This window comes from Pinus tabuliformis, chromosome 5_2, assembly GCF_031772625.1.
Source record: "Pinus tabuliformis cultivar Carrire ecotype Pingquan chromosome 5_2, CPIR1, whole genome shotgun sequence".
NCBI lineage: Eukaryota > Viridiplantae > Streptophyta > Pinopsida > Pinales > Pinaceae > Pinus > Pinus tabuliformis.
Genome location: NC_142306.1, coordinates 1,132,750,390 through 1,132,766,460, shown reverse-complemented (window position 1 = coordinate 1,132,766,460; position 16,071 = coordinate 1,132,750,390).

Below are 16,071 nucleotides of genomic sequence, written 5' to 3'. Positions count from 1 at the left end.
AAGCCCTCAATGTCTGCATAAAGATAATTCTTTGTTTCAACCCTTTGTTCTTTACTATTGTGGTAACTGTTTCAGGAGTGAATGCTTCTCACTGTTCTTACTGTCGCGATATCTTACTTCCAAGAAACAAACTCACAAACGATTCAATGCTGGTGTTGCTACTGCTCCCTTCAAACGATGACAGATGAAACTCTATTTTCCCTTCAGAGAACTGTTTTGTACTTGATTAATTCATCATAGGTCCGATCCTTTCAAATATTAACCCAATCAACAAAATTTCTCGTCCTTCGGCTTCTTTCCTACTGGACCTTTGGCTTTCTTCCTTCTTTCTCGATATTCGACTTCCTCTGTTCCTTCAAGTTCACTAGTTGTGAACTGTTACTTCTTCTCTCTGTAATCGATGCCCAAATACGTACATCACGTGAAGCGTTTCAACTTGTATATATATATATGAGTTTTTTCAATAAACAAAACGAACCGTTTATTGGTGGAGGGGTTGACTTGTGCATGTGGTGGTATATTAAAATATATCAGTGGGCCTTTTGTTAACATTCAATCAATTATAACTTAGCCTTTTTACAGAAATCACATTATAGGAGAGTCTATACCCATATTATAATAGAAGTCTGGCGGTCCCCATATGCCATGTCACTGCTAATCGCAATCACAACTTTTTGGAGGTCTCTTACTATGCAATGCATCAGAGAGGCTCGTTTTAATATTCACAATGCCCATATGGAGGTCCCACATGGCACGTTATTAATCGCAATCGCAATTATCCGAAATCCCGCAATCGTAACTCTTAACATCGCCGATGTAACATGTTCGATATTCATACTACCGATGAAACGAACGCGATATAATATTAAACAACAATTAATAAATTTGTTGGGTCCACAAATTCATCGCAATTGGTGATCTGTCAGGTCTATCGCAATCGGTGATTCGGGGTCCATGCCCTTATCGCAATCGGCGGTCCGCAATACTATCACAATCGAAGGTTTGGCCATGTCAACTATTAATATTTGTGATATGAATCCTGACAAGGTGGACGCGATATAACATAACGGTGTATTGTAATGGTCTGACGGGTCCGCAATACACATATCGCAATCGACGGATTTGGGGTGGTGATACATAATAAAATTTTATGGTTTGCGATTTGCGACAAATGCGATATTGTATTAAGGCATATTGCAATGGAACCGTCGGGTCCGCAATACATATCACAATCAGAGGGTTTGAATGTAACAAGGCTTAAAGACTTGCGATGCGGTGGATGCGATATTGTATAGGGTTGTTACCATAACCCATTTCGGGTTTGCAGTGATATCGCAATCGAGGTTTTACATGGTGATAACTCTTTAAGACTTGCGATATGAAACTTTCGATGCGACAGATGCAAAATTCCTTTAAAACTTGTTTTATTGGAATGGTCAGGTCCGCAACTCAAATCACAATCGTAGGTTTTGTGCAGTGGCATATAATAAAGTTTTCAATAAAGCACCGATATAAGCCGCCGATGTGTTTTGTGGTCTTTACTGTTAACTCCTTCGTTATGGCTTCTCTTCCGATAACTTTTCTTTGATGGCTTTCGATAAAATTCTCTGATGGCTCTACTGCTTTTATTCTGTTTCTATATACGTATTTAATCCACTTGGATCTTCCATCTCATCATATCATCATATATCAAATATTCATCACTATGAGCATTATGATCAATTTGAATCAATAGGAAACATCGTATATCAAAGAAGTTTCCATTAGAAACACTGCTATATTGACATCAGTGACAACCTAGATTAATAATCCCCCCTTTGCCATTGATGGAAATATTCTTCTTTTCTCCCCCTTTGACATCAATGGAAAATATGTGCACAAGGACTCCCCCTGTCGAACTGCTCCTCTTGTCAAACTACTCCCCCTTTCATGGTGATCTTCTTATTCCTCAAGATAGAAGGATTGTTGTCTGTATTCTGTTGTCTCCATAGCCATACTTAAGAGGTCTTCATAGTTTGAAACAAGATAGAAAACCACTGAAATTGTCTTTCTCGCTATCTTTCTTCCAATCCGAGTTCCTCTGTATTTATGTTCTTTTACTTAAGTCATTTCCATTCAATATTTTAACATTATTGCATTTGTATGAGATGGTGAGAGATTGTGCCTCACTGTTGCTATTTTATGAAGTGACCAACATTAAACTGAGCTTATATTCGACTGTGCAACATTCTTCTTTCTATAGTACTTTTGATGAGCCATTTTTCCTTGTGTTCTAGTAAAAGTTTCTGCAAGTTATTTCTACTAGCAGATTTGACATCCAATCTGTGACTGTCTTTTGAATTCTTTTTACTGATTTGCAAATTTTTGCAATGCTTCAATTTTGTTAGATGCTGCCAACTGCTCTTGCTTCAAGCTTCATTCCCAGATGTATATGTTTGTTTGAAGGTTGCCTCTATTTGTGTCCATAATTTACCTGTTCTCACATAAAATCCCTGAGTCGAAATATTCAATTTTTGTAGTAACAACAACATAGTTATTCACTTATTAGCATTACATGGCCTTCTGCTGCTCCAGTTTTTATTTAGAGATCAAGTGGAAAATATCTTTAACAACAATCCATTGGATATATAGGAGATCATGTTCTTTCAAAGGAGTGTTCATGAGAAATGATCTATCAAAGAATGATTGTTAATATAGCTCATCAAGGATTTCATAAGGACCCTTTCATGGATAGCTTCTGCAATAATGATCAAGAATCACAATCTCCCCCTAACTGTATGCATGATCTCTTTTTGGTGGAATCCCATCATCAAACACTCAGAATATCAAGGATATCTTCATCAAGTCAACAACATGTGTTGTTGGCTGGAGAGTTCAAGAGATTTTCGGATTGTATTTGCTTTCTTCTCCATACTTGTGTAATTCTCTTCTCTGGCATGGTTCTAGCTTGTGTAGGATCCCAAGTTAAGTTACAATCACATGCCATATGACCAATGTTATGATGCTAGAAGCATTCTATGTTGCTAATGAATAAGAATTCATGATTTCTTCCTACAAAATTGCTTCTCGGAGATTGTCGGGGACCATAATGTCTATCTTTGTGGTATGCCCTACTATATTTTGCCATATGTCCAAAGTTTGTACAAGAATAAGAATAACCAAGAAATATACTTTGGTACCTGGGAGAAGAAGGTTTCCTTGATGTACTTCTAAAGTCTTTTTTCCTTGAGATCCTTTGATTATAACCATTGCTTCTTGCATCCTTGACATCATCTGCATTTATTCTTGGAATAGGATTTCCTTCATTGTTGCCTTGACTCTTATCCTTGCATTCGCTGGAACTGGGACCATCAACATTTCTTTCTGGCTTCCTCACATCTTTGTTGTTTGAAGCATTATCATTCTTTCTTGAGGATTCTCCTTCATAGAAAAGACTCGATTTATCAAATGGGGATCTTTGATGGTTGAGCATGTCATCCAAGGCTTGAGAGCTCTTCAAAAAATTGTCCATCCCTTCAACCTTTTTCCTGAGGGAGACAATCTCTTCTTCCAATCTTTCGCAATAATTATTCTTCGTAGAAAGTTGTTTCTCAAACTCTTCCTTGATACATTTTGATTCATTTTCTTCTGTTTTAAGGGAGATAATATTTGATTTCATTCCCAAGATTTATTCATTTTCCTTAGCTAGACTTCTCTCCATTTCTTCCATGATCCTTGTAGCTTTACATATTTCAGCCTTGAGAAGGTTGAGGTCTAATTTTAGTTTGAGTATTTCTTCATCCTTTGATTTTAGTTGGCATATCATGGTGTTTTTCTCCTTTTATGCTTCATCAACCTGTCCTTCTATGATTACCAATGCTTCCATTATCTTCTCAATTCCTTGTGCTTGTTTTCTTTCTTCTTCTAGTTGTGATCTAAGGGAGGAGACCTCTTCCTTGTATTGACTAATCTATGCTTCAAGTTTGTTCAAGCTATTGTGCCTTTGTTCAAGGTGGCTTGACAAGTTATTTTCCTGTTTCTTTTCTTTATCCAATTGATTTGTAATGGATATGACTTCTTCATGATGCTTTCTTTGGATGAAATTCCTTCTTAATCTTGGTAATCTCTTCATCCCTTTATTGTACTTGAAGCTTGACAAGGTCAACTTTCTTCCTTGTTTGGTCTAGGTCACCAGCTAGTGCTTTCTTCTTAAGTTCCTTGTTTTCCTTTTTCAAACTGATAATCTCTTCCATGTCAGCCATAAGTTTAGTGAGGAGATCTTCTTCAAAATATTTTTCATTCTCTTCATCTTCTAGGTCTTCTTTAGCCTTGATGTCATCATTCTCATTTTAAGCTTCTATGATGGGTTTTGGATTTCCTTCTTGGTTTCCATCATCTTCTTAACTACTGTTCATGGTCAATGCTCCTTTTGAGTGAAGGTCATGAAGTTTGTCCCATATACCCTTTGCTGACGAACATTTTCCTAAATTGTTCTTTATAGAATTTGGTAGCCCATTCAAGATTTCCTTTATTGATTTTGCATTATACTCCTTGGATTCTCCATCCATCATGCTATCAACAATCACTGATTTCCAGATTTCAATGCCTTGAGTCTTTAAGAAATTCCTCATTCTTGCTTCCCATATATCAAAGTTTCCATTGAACCATGGAGCCTTTACAAATTGATTGATTTCAACTTCGATGGTTGAGGAAGACACATCTTTAGGAGGATTGGAGACTTTCTTCCCTGGCTTTGCCATTTGTGTTCTAATTGATCAACCTTCAAGCTGTTAGGCTTTGAGTGAAGGTACTGGCTATGATACCAATTGTTGGAAATACTGAGAGGGGGGGTGAATCAATATTTCTTTTCAATTGTTATTTTTACCAATTAAATCAATTATATTTATAACACAAAATGAACAATATGAATAAATGCTTTTATTAATATAATTTTTATAATATATCACGTACAATATATATAGGGCTCTAACCCATTTCCAAGCACCAACTTGGTCTTTTGTGAGGCTCCAACCTCTAGGGAACCAACCCTATCTTGTCAAGGCACCAAACCTGTCTTGTTCAAGGCTCCAACCTTCAAGACACCAACCCTCTGGGCTCCAACTCACTGTTACATTTTGTCTAGATATGTTTGATAGTAATTCTCTGCTCCCAGTATCTTCTTCACTGAATTCTGTCAACCTATAGCATCACTGCTATGTTCATGACAACCTGTCTTCATATGAAGGAGTCTTCACAACTCTTCATATTACCCAAATGTTTGGCATGGAATCCCCCCAATGCATGTTTTGGGGCTCAAAGCCTAAGTTTTGACCGAATTTTGTTGTAAAGCTCCGCGAATTACGGGCGCGGGGCGCAAAAGTATAGTAGAGTCACATGGTTGTCCGCCCTAGTTTTGTAATGTAATGTTGGCTGGATAGACCTACCCATGGTCCGGGGACCATGGGATTGTATAAATAGAGCGAGGCTCTAAGTGTAAGGGAGATAATGAATGAGAGGAGAAGAAAGAGTTGAAGTAACTAAGTGAAGTGTGTCTTTGGGTCGTAGAGTAGGAAAAGGCTCTGCAGCTAAGTGTGTAGAGGCCTAGTAGTCTGTAGCTGAGTGCGCAGACCCCTACAACTGTGTGAAGTCGAGTCTGTAACTGAGGAAGGAATTAATAAAGAGAAGTTTTATCATAATTATGTGAATCTATTCTTGGGTTAATGCATGTTTGATATAATTTTCAAATATACTGTTTATTTACTGTGTACGCCTGTATGAATGGTTTATGTTGTTAAGTATAACTTAAAGCATGCAAGTAGGCTAAGATAATCAACTAACATTGGAATACTAGTAAAGTATTGGGTAATAATGTAGAAGTGCAATGTTCAGCCCCCGAGTAGGGTTGCATGTAGATAGTATATCAAGTCGCAATGTACGGGAGAGTGCGCGAAGAAACCTGCACGCAGGGTCAAACCGCAGACCAATTGAACTCATCAGACATCTCCAGGGTGCAAAAACCTAGTTCTAGCACCCTCCCATACTACTTCGATTGAGACCTCAGTCCGCACTCCGCAGACTATTGCCGAAAGGGCCATTAGTACTGGGATTTGTTTGGCTAACTTAACTCTGAACCTGGTTCAGGCCCCAATAATCCAACAAATGGTTCTGTTGCCGGGACTAGGATCTGCATAAGAGATGTCTGATGTCATATCACTCGAATCCGACAAAGAAAGGAATTGAAGAGTCGTTGGACAGGTAGATTCACGAGTTTGCGGCACAGGAAAACAAGAATCCGCGGTTATCAAAGGAAGAGTGGTTAGATTGCTACGGAAATCCATGAAATTTTCTTTGCATCCTCCCCCTCTAAGTTGTACGAATGGATCAAGAAGCTAGAAAACAGTCAAGGAAGGTGTAGGCTCGATAAACCTATTATGTGGACTCCAGAGTTGGTGCGTAGACTTGAAGCATTAGAAGATAAAATCGCACGCGTTGTGGACCATTGGCTCGATCAAATTATAGCAGGGTTTATCACCGAGTTCGTGGTAGATACTTTAGTCAGCTATAGCGAGGTGGAATGACACTTCCTTAAAGGACTGCAAGGTAAGTATGTTAAATCTTTGAACACTTGGATTAAAATGCTACTGTGTGAAAAGTCAGTTATGTGAATAAATTGATGTTTGGGGCTACGCAGAGTGGGGGGATCTACAGAAACGAAGGTAGTGCAGAACTGGAGTCTAGCCCCTTGATTTCACCTCCATGGAGAAAGTGAGGAAGAGCTCACGAAGGTTTCACCAAGAAGTGCAATCAGTCTGATAAAGTAGCAAATTCAGCGCATTCCACCCCCACTTACACCCCCGTCGTCACCCACACCACCTTCTCCCCCACCACAGTTTAATATGGCGAGCACGATAAAGTTGCTAGTGTTCAAAGGATTAGGGAACGAAGATCTGGACTAGTTTTGGTTCATGGTAAAGGTTGTATGGGAAGCACATGAAGTCACGGATGACAATATAAAGAAAGCAACACTGGTCAGTGCTTTGTATGATTGCGCACTGACTTGGTACATTAAGCATTCCAATGAAAATCCAAACACAGGGATCACAATATCCAAACTGTGCTAAACAAGGAATTTAGCAGATTAAAGTCAGAGACACAGTTGATCATTGGATTTAAGGAAATTGTGATGCTTCCAGGCGAGACTCCCTGGGAGCTGGATTAGAGACTGAAGGGTATGATTCATGAAGCCAAAATGACCTTAACGGATGGGAAACACCGTGCATGGTTTGTAGCATTGTTAACGCCACATCTAAGGAATGTGTTGTCATAGTAGAAGCTATCCACTCAGGCTGAGGCCTTGGAGATCGTAATGAGACTACATGAGACCCCGATACAAGATCCTAACCTGGGAGTTCAACAGATCCACGCGCAATTGAAAAACTTGTGTCTTGAGATGCAGAGTTTGAAGCAAGACATGGCAACTCACCCAGAAGCGCGCGAGGAGGTAATGTGTGTAAAGTGAAAAGGCTAGGGACATGACAAGGACCATTGTCCAGTATTCACAAACTACTTGGTGGGAGGAGGACCAATGCCATTGAGACTAGAGGCATAAGCAGGAATGGGAACGATGCCTACATTATGGTGTGTGATTTTTCAGATAGGAGGGAAGCATGCTACAATAACTTCCATCTATTACAGAAGTATACGTAGAATTCCCAGCAGTTGTTCTGTAATTTCTACAGGTCAATAGGCCACGATGACTGCACCTCTAGAAGTTATGAATTGATGATGGATCAGACTCCTACCTATAGAGTTCAGACCGAAACACAGGACCTTGATCAAAATGCGGGGATGGTGCGCACTGGATTTTAGGGGCGCGGACGAGGTCGAGGTGGAATGGGACTAGGAAGAGGTTGCGACTAGCTGAATTGTTACAATTGCGGAGGGCCAGGGAATTATGCCCATGATTGTACAAATATGACAAGATGATCATGCTTATATTGTACCCAGTTTGATCATGAGACAAAGGACTGTCCCACGCTGATAGCGAGGTTGCGTGACAAAGGAGCACTGCAACCTCCCCTGACTCAGAACATGCAAATGATGAGATCCTCGCCACGCAAGGAAGACCCGAATGTAAATATCGTGCTCCGAAGTGGTATCACGACAGGAGATGACCAGGGCAAGCAGCTGAAGAGAGTGTCTGGGTTCGCAAGGCTCCAACAAATGAACTAGAATTTGATTTGGAACACGCTAAGGAGACATTCATGGAAGCTAAGAAGAGCTTCGCGGAGGCCTCCACTTCAGGTAGTGAAAACAAATTGGAACCAGAAATGGACCCATAAATGGTCACTACCTTTTTGGAGACATGAATGAAGCTGTTTCACGACAGCAAGGCTGTGAAGGGGTTGCAAGAACTCATAATTAGAGGTGCTGGGACTGCGCTAGGAGAACCGTGCGTAGTCCGGAAGCTTCGGAAGCACACATCACGAACAGGAAGGTATATGAGATTGACTGCGTAGATCGGGGAATATGAAATGGATCAAGTGATTTTGGATCTAAGATCGGACGTGAACGTCCTACCAAAGCAGACATGGGAGCGCATGGGTAGGCCTGCATTGCAATGGTCTCATATTCAATTGCGAATGGCGAACCAAAAAAAGATCCTACCTATGGGAAGATTATATCGAAGGTGCGAGCGTGCTTGCAAATTTCGAAGTGATAGAGATTATTGATGACAACAATCCCTATCCCGTGCTACTGGGAATATATTGGGCCACTGACATGAATGGAGTGATAAATCTAAAGAAGCGCAAGATGATTTTTGAGAAAAAGTCACTGTGCGTAGTGGTACCTCTAGACCCTGCAGAAGGATCGCGCTACACAGAGCCAATGCGTGACCACGAGAGTGACGATGATCTAGACTGTATCTACAAGATAACCACATGGGAGCAGGACTGGGTGAATCCAACTGCTGATGGCAGGATTTCGTGGGAGCGCGAAAGCTCCTACACCTCAGATTCAGACAAGGAGATAAAACGATGGAAGAACCAGTTACACGAGGTAACCACGCTTAATTGCAACATGATGATAAGGTCACTGCGCTATGTAGCAATGGAAATAAGAGACCTGCCTATGTATGATGGGTTGACAGAGTTGGATAATTTCCTGAACAAATTTGAAAGAGAGGTGCCGGAAAAAAAGAGGTTCGATGCTCTGAAATGGGCATTGCGCGCTACGCCCGCAAGGTGGTGGGGTACACACCAACAGAATTTTGAGGACTGGAGTGTGTTATACAACAAATTGACCCCCTCATCAACTCAGAGGGGAAAGACATGATAGCTGAAGCAAAGACCAAGATCACATGCCTTGTTTCCACACTAACACTGGCTATGCACTGACAACCTGCTTTATAAAGATTCTATGCAAGCCTAAGGGAGCGTTAGTGACCCAAATAACTCTAGTTGCTAGTTTGGGAACAACGATAGTGGACCCTAATGAAGTTCTAAGGGTCAAAGGAGTGAATTGACTCATAAATATCTAGATATTTGCTCCTAAATCTACTCAAGAAAAGAAAGGAAACATCTCAAGTTCGACCTATTTGGGGGATTTATAATCCTAATGAAGGAGGAAAATGGGAAAGAACTGAAAAGCATGGAAACTTCATTGCTTTTCCCCTAAGGAACTCATGGAGGAACTTGGAAACCCTAACTCAATTGCTACATAAGCAAAGCTAGGGCTATGGTGATAGAGGTAAAATCATTTGAAATGATAGCATACTTGATTGTCGAGCATTGTCTCAAATCATAAGAAGTTGGTAGGAAGGGAGAGAGAGAGAGAAGTTAGAGGGGTAAGGGAAGACTGTTGCAACAGATGGTTGCAATCACTCTTTTGATGTTAATATAGAACTACAGTTGTACTGGCTCAGGGGACTTCCACCTAGTTGCATTGTGCTCTCTAGAAAATCTACACGGAGGCTTGAGGTAATATATTTGTCCTACTTTCATAGTTAGTTATTGTTTATGAACATGCATGTAACTTTGTGATGGTTGCAGATAATCTTATAGTCTGCCAAAAGTCCTCGGAAGACCTTTGAGGGTATCTTGATTCTCCATACACGGTGCATTTTATCCTACAACATAATTGGCGACTCTGCTGGGGACTATACATCTAGTTCCCGGTTTACTCGGACAGTTCTCAGTTTCCTACTCCTTCTAAGACCTTCCTATACTTTTGCATTCCCTTTCTGACCCACCAAAACCTTGTTGCATCCTGCCTACATATATTCATCATTAAATCTGATCCAAGAAGCCCTGTTTTGAATTGTTTTCCGACACTAACGTAGGTTAGTAGACTACACAGTGCTTTATAAAGCACTGTGTCTGCACACACAGAGCGTTAGTGGACCCAATAACTCTCTGTGGCCACTGCTATAGAGCATTAGTCTCCCAAAATCTTGATTTCCAGCTGTGTCTGCAAACCCAAGGGGATAGGAAGCCTGCTCATGGACTGAAAGAGGGTCTGCAACTGCATTTTGTTAGCAAGATAGGTATCTTGAAAGAAATTCTTTTAGGAAATAAGTTTTTTTTCTTTCTTAAAAACATTTTTTATGAAAGAAATATCCACATTTTTTATTCATTCTTTTGTTTAGCTGGTTAAAAGCTGCTTTATTTTGGTTTCAAGTAGTTGTTAGGAAAACATTGGAAAGATTTCTGTTGGTTATGCATGTGTTATGATGAATAAGATGCATGGAACAAATATGAATATGTGAAAAACTCTCACCTGTAGAATACAACTTGTTTTCATCGAATTGAATATTTTTTAAAAAGCATTATCTTGTGCATGATTTTTGAGTTAGAGTCCCATCACATTTCATACGCCAACTCCCCTACCAAAGATAATAAAAAAGTACACATAAAATTTACCTAAAATCAATCAGTAACTCTTTATTGAGAAAACAAACATTAGTTTAGGCTAGGATCTTGGGATAGGCAGTGTGAGTAAACTGCCCAAGATCAGAAACCCAAACTAGTGTCATTGAAAGAGAGAAAATTCCTGCTGCACTCATACTACCAGGACCACTCCAGTCAAAGAAAGCTAAATATGAGACAAAATTGGACTGTAAGTGAAGGTAACTCGCCTTCGCTTGCAACTCCTTTGGGTATTCTGTGTATTGGGGATCCCTTCGGGGATTTCGGAGCTGAGTCGGGGACTCAGGGATCTTGCTCACACAACGTACTGTCTGCGACTATGTCCCCCCTGGTAGTTTCTATGATTTTAGGTATCCTTAGTTGCCAAGCTTTTAGGGACTTAGACAAGGTGACTAGGGTGGGCTGCCCTGGTACCTAACACAGATAGACCTACTCTATCTTCAGTTTTTGGGAGGGTGCTCGTCTTCACGAGAGTACTTGGCCCCTCAATCTGAGGTTAGAGCGAAGCTCAAGAGTAACCATAACTGTACATTCAACCAACCTTCTCTGTTATTCATCCTGATACTGGGTTTCATCTCCAGTGATCAGTGCTTATTAGACAGGGTCATTTCCCTCTGTTTATTGATTGATCAACTTAGTGTATTTTTTATATTTTTTAGGCATCCAAGTGTTATCATTTGAGACTTTCACAAATATCACGATACAATTTATTGATAAAAAGTAATGGTCACCGTGGCTACATCCAACCCTCGTTGTCAATCTAGATGATTATTAGGACTTCCTCCACTCATTGTGGAAGATCCACCGAGATCCAATGAACCAGATTCCCCATCTTCGAGGAATCAGTCTCCTAGATCTCACACGGAATCTGCTTGGATAACTGACGATTCAAGTTTGCCAGAAGATTTCTTTACCAAAGGATTTCTTCCTCACTTTAACCCTCCACTCACAAATCCGTCGGACCCACTCTTGGTTCCAGTGGCACCTGTACTCCTTGTTTATGTAGGTGGAACATTTCCATCCATCCCGTCAACGACTAACGGGTCGTGGAACTTTGTGGACCCTTTATTCCTCCACCACTTCCCCAGTCAACAATCACCACCACACCGTTGATGGTGAACCTCGCTATCCCACTTGTCCCAGGTACAACCACTCACATGACACCCTCCACGAGTGGAACCCAACTGATGCCAGGTTCCACCCCTTTAGTGTCAAACTGTATACATTCGACAAGTGCTACATACAACGCTCCTTATAACACTCAATATAGCACTATTAGCGTGGTTCCTGTCAACCAACAATATGGTCAGTAGCCCTTGTATAGTTCAAACCCCTAGATTCAAGTATCTGGGGGCATTCCCAATATGCACATACCAGTTAGGAACGTAACAGTTCCCCTTCCATTCTCAGTCATCCATGGTTAGCCATTGATTGACATAAGCGTTCCTTATGTCAATCAAGGACATATGGTTAGTTCTGTGGTAGGCGGGAATCCTCAAGGGGGTCTCAACCAATCCATGGGGGCACCCTACTCACAAATTAAAATGAGTCAAGGGGGCAATGCTTATCCTGGGGGCAATTCTATACCCCAACATCAGATTCCCCATGGAAGTCCATACTACAACACCATACCCCAAGGCAACTACTATACCATGTTTCCTGTGTATAATATTTGGACTCAAACGATGGGAGGACCGCAAGATTCCTCAAGTCATATGTCATTGACATGGTTTGAGTCGGGGGCACCACACACTTTGCCTTTCTTGGCAATGTTGGATATCCCCGACTTGTACAAACTTACAAATGACCCCATCTACCATAACTTACTTTGGTCGCTGATCCCGCATAAAATACCAACATACATCCCCAAGTTCGATGGAAAACAAGGGGAGGATCTGGGCACCCATATCACCACCTATCATCTTTGGTGTGTTTCTAACTCCATGGTGGATGATAGTGTCCGGTTACATCTTTTTCCCTGCACCCTCACTGGCAATGCAACTAAGTGGTACATTGAGTTACCACGCGCATCAGTAAATACCTTCGACGCTCTAGCGATGGAATTCCTAAAGCACTTCCAACTACCCATTCGCTATGAGATTGGGACAGAGCTCCTCACTTCACTACGTCAGGATACCGCCACCCACATCTCTGATCATATACATGAATGGAGACGTAGGCAGAGGTTAGTCAAAGCTCCTCTCCTAGACTATCTCTTAGCGGATGGTTCTGCAAGTCCCTACTCCCCCAAATCGCTAAGGATGTTGCTTTAGGTGGTGCGGTCAGAGAAGACCAATCCATATGTCGTGCCCAACACTTAGATCTAATATATTCACAGTCTGGCACTCTTTACGACATAATCCCCAATTCCCCTCACAACTCCAATGCTTCTGCTACTCAACACCCTGGAGTGCATGCTGATGAGATTATCGGTGCAACCTTTGGGGCTGCTGTAAAACAACTCAACGGTCACATTTCCCAGATGTCAGTGGACCCTTCTACCAAATCGACTGCTTTTCCTACCACCATGATAAACTCTGTGTAGTCTACACAAAATCTCAGTGGTAAGAACAAGAAGAATAAGAAAAAGACCGCTCCTTCTGAAGAGCAGTCAACAAAGCACTACAACCCAAAGCAGAAGGTTGTTGAGCTTTCTGACGATGGAAAGGATAAACCTGCTCGATTCCCTTGCAAAATCTGTGCTGAATACGATATGACATATTTGCGTCCGTGTCTTTAGGAATGCATAGATTTTATTGCTAACAAGTATACTAGTAGGACCCCCGCTGTCCTTAATAATCCTTTCCCCGCTCAACAGTAGCAACACCTCATTTCCAACCAAACCCAATCCCCGCAAGGGGGCAATGGTGGTTCAAAAAATCCTTCAACTGGTGAAGGATCTTGTACCATTTACACCTTTGAAATGGTAGATCTATAAACAAGAGCCAAATCCTATGGAGCTCCTGTAGCTCATGCAGAGGAACCATCCTCAAGTCAAAACCCACCGTCGCCTAACAATTTGCATATCGAAAGGTTAGTTGCTGACCTTGTGATTCGCCCTCCTAAAGGGTCACTTCGACGCACAATGCACAATACATCTGCACGTGCCACCCAAAATTACAGCATTGTAGAAGACTTGGTGCAAGCGCCGTTGGCTATGTCGGCACTTGAAGTATTACAAACATGTCCAGCATAAAGGAAAGCTTTGCTTTCGGCTATTGGTGGTATCGACCCACAAGATTCCATGTTTGCAGTTTTTGAACATGGAAAAGTGTAAACCTCCCCTTTCCCACCAGCTTGCATTTCAAGTGCAAATTTTTCGAAAGGTAAAGGTATACACAGAACTGTCATCGACAAAGGTGCTTCTACCTGCGTCATGTCGGCTTCATGTTGGCTCGCTCTGGGTTCTCCAACCCTATCCCCACCGTCGAATTCCCTTAAAGCTTTCGACGACCACACTTTCATCCCAAAAGGTTACCTAGCTAGCTATCCCATCACCTTGAGTGGGAAAGCGGTAACGGTAGATATTGAAGTTGTGGATCATAAACTTGACTATAATCTACTTTTGGGCTGCACTTGGACTTATGCCATGAAGGTCATTGTGTCTTCGGTCTTCTGTATCATCCTCTTTCCCTTGGATGGAAAGATAGTCATAGTGGACCAACTATCCTTTTGCACCCCAGATTACTCTCCATTACCTAGTAGCTTTGTACCCTTAGTGGGTGGTGTACCTGACTCTTACGTCAGTATCGGTACCAGTCTACTGAAGGGATCTTCCCTGATGGGTTGTTTCCCTCTTCCGCTGCCCACGGTTCCACAGACGGTCTCTATGGTTTCATCCATTCCTCACGAACCGACCGATCCTTGGATCCTCACGGCCCCTTCAGACATTGACACTTATGGAGAAAAAATGTTGCTGTCACCAGCTGAATTTTCCTACCAGGCCATTCAATCTGCATTTGTGTCTCCTGTCACTTTGGTCATGGCCAATGGTACCACGACCCCTCCCATAACTGCTCCTTCTTTCGATCCACTCAATCAAGTCCTACCTAAGGTCGAAGATATTAGAGAAATCATGAGTTTAGAAGAGCGACCTTGGGCGGACTCGCACCATCGTGTTTCGATATCTAATTCGGACATGATGCCTCTTCAAATCCTGTCATCTAACGCATATGAAATTGTTTCCTCACCTTATAAGACTATCCAAACTTTGGACTTAGAAGGAAACATGGGAAATATTTCAAAGACATTGCCCATCGATATTTCAGTCAAGACAGGCATCGTGGAAAACATATAGATTGGAGCCAATCGCAATCCTGAGGAAATTGTGAGCTTCACCTACCCTTTTAAGGACTTTCGCGATGTTTTCCCTTGGTATTATGAGGAAATGCATGGCATAGACCCTTCTATTGTCAAGCATGAGATCAAGAAGTATCGAGCATTCTTTTTATGGTATTTTTCTTGCTCGTTAATCCAAAAAATCCTCGAGTCTCCTTCTTCAGGCTCATTAAATTACCACGAAGAAGATCGAGCATTCTTTTTATGGTATTTTTCTTGCTCGTTAATCCAAAAAACCTCGAGTCTCCTTCTTTGGGCTCGTTAAAATACTACAAAGAAGATATGAGTGCTTTCTTTTATGGGATATTTTCTCGCTCTAAAAACTGAAAAATCCCCGAGTTTGTCATCGTTGGGCTTGTTAAACACATATGACGACGGTCCAAGCAACTCTTTTTCGCTCTTTTTCTAGCTCATTAAACTGAAAAAGATCATTAGAGCATTCTTTTTAGGCACTTTTTTCTCGCTCATAAAACTGAAAAAATCCCGATTTTTTTCTTTAGGCTCGTTAAACATTTATAAAGATGACCTGAGCATTCTTTTAGGTACTTTTCTCGCTCATTAAACTGAAAAATCCCGAGTTTTTGTCACCGGGCTCATTAAAAATCTACGAAAGCAACAAGAGAACTTGCTTTTTTGGACCATTTCTCGCTCTTAAATCGAAAAATCCCCGAGTTTTTCCCCTTCTTCGGGCTCATTAAATCTACGAAGAAGGAATGAGCAGTTATTTTACCTCTTTTTCCTTGCTCAATAAACTGAAAAAGATACTTTGAGTTTTCTTCATTTGACTCGTTAAAATTTGATGAAGGTATTGAGTTTGTCATCGTAT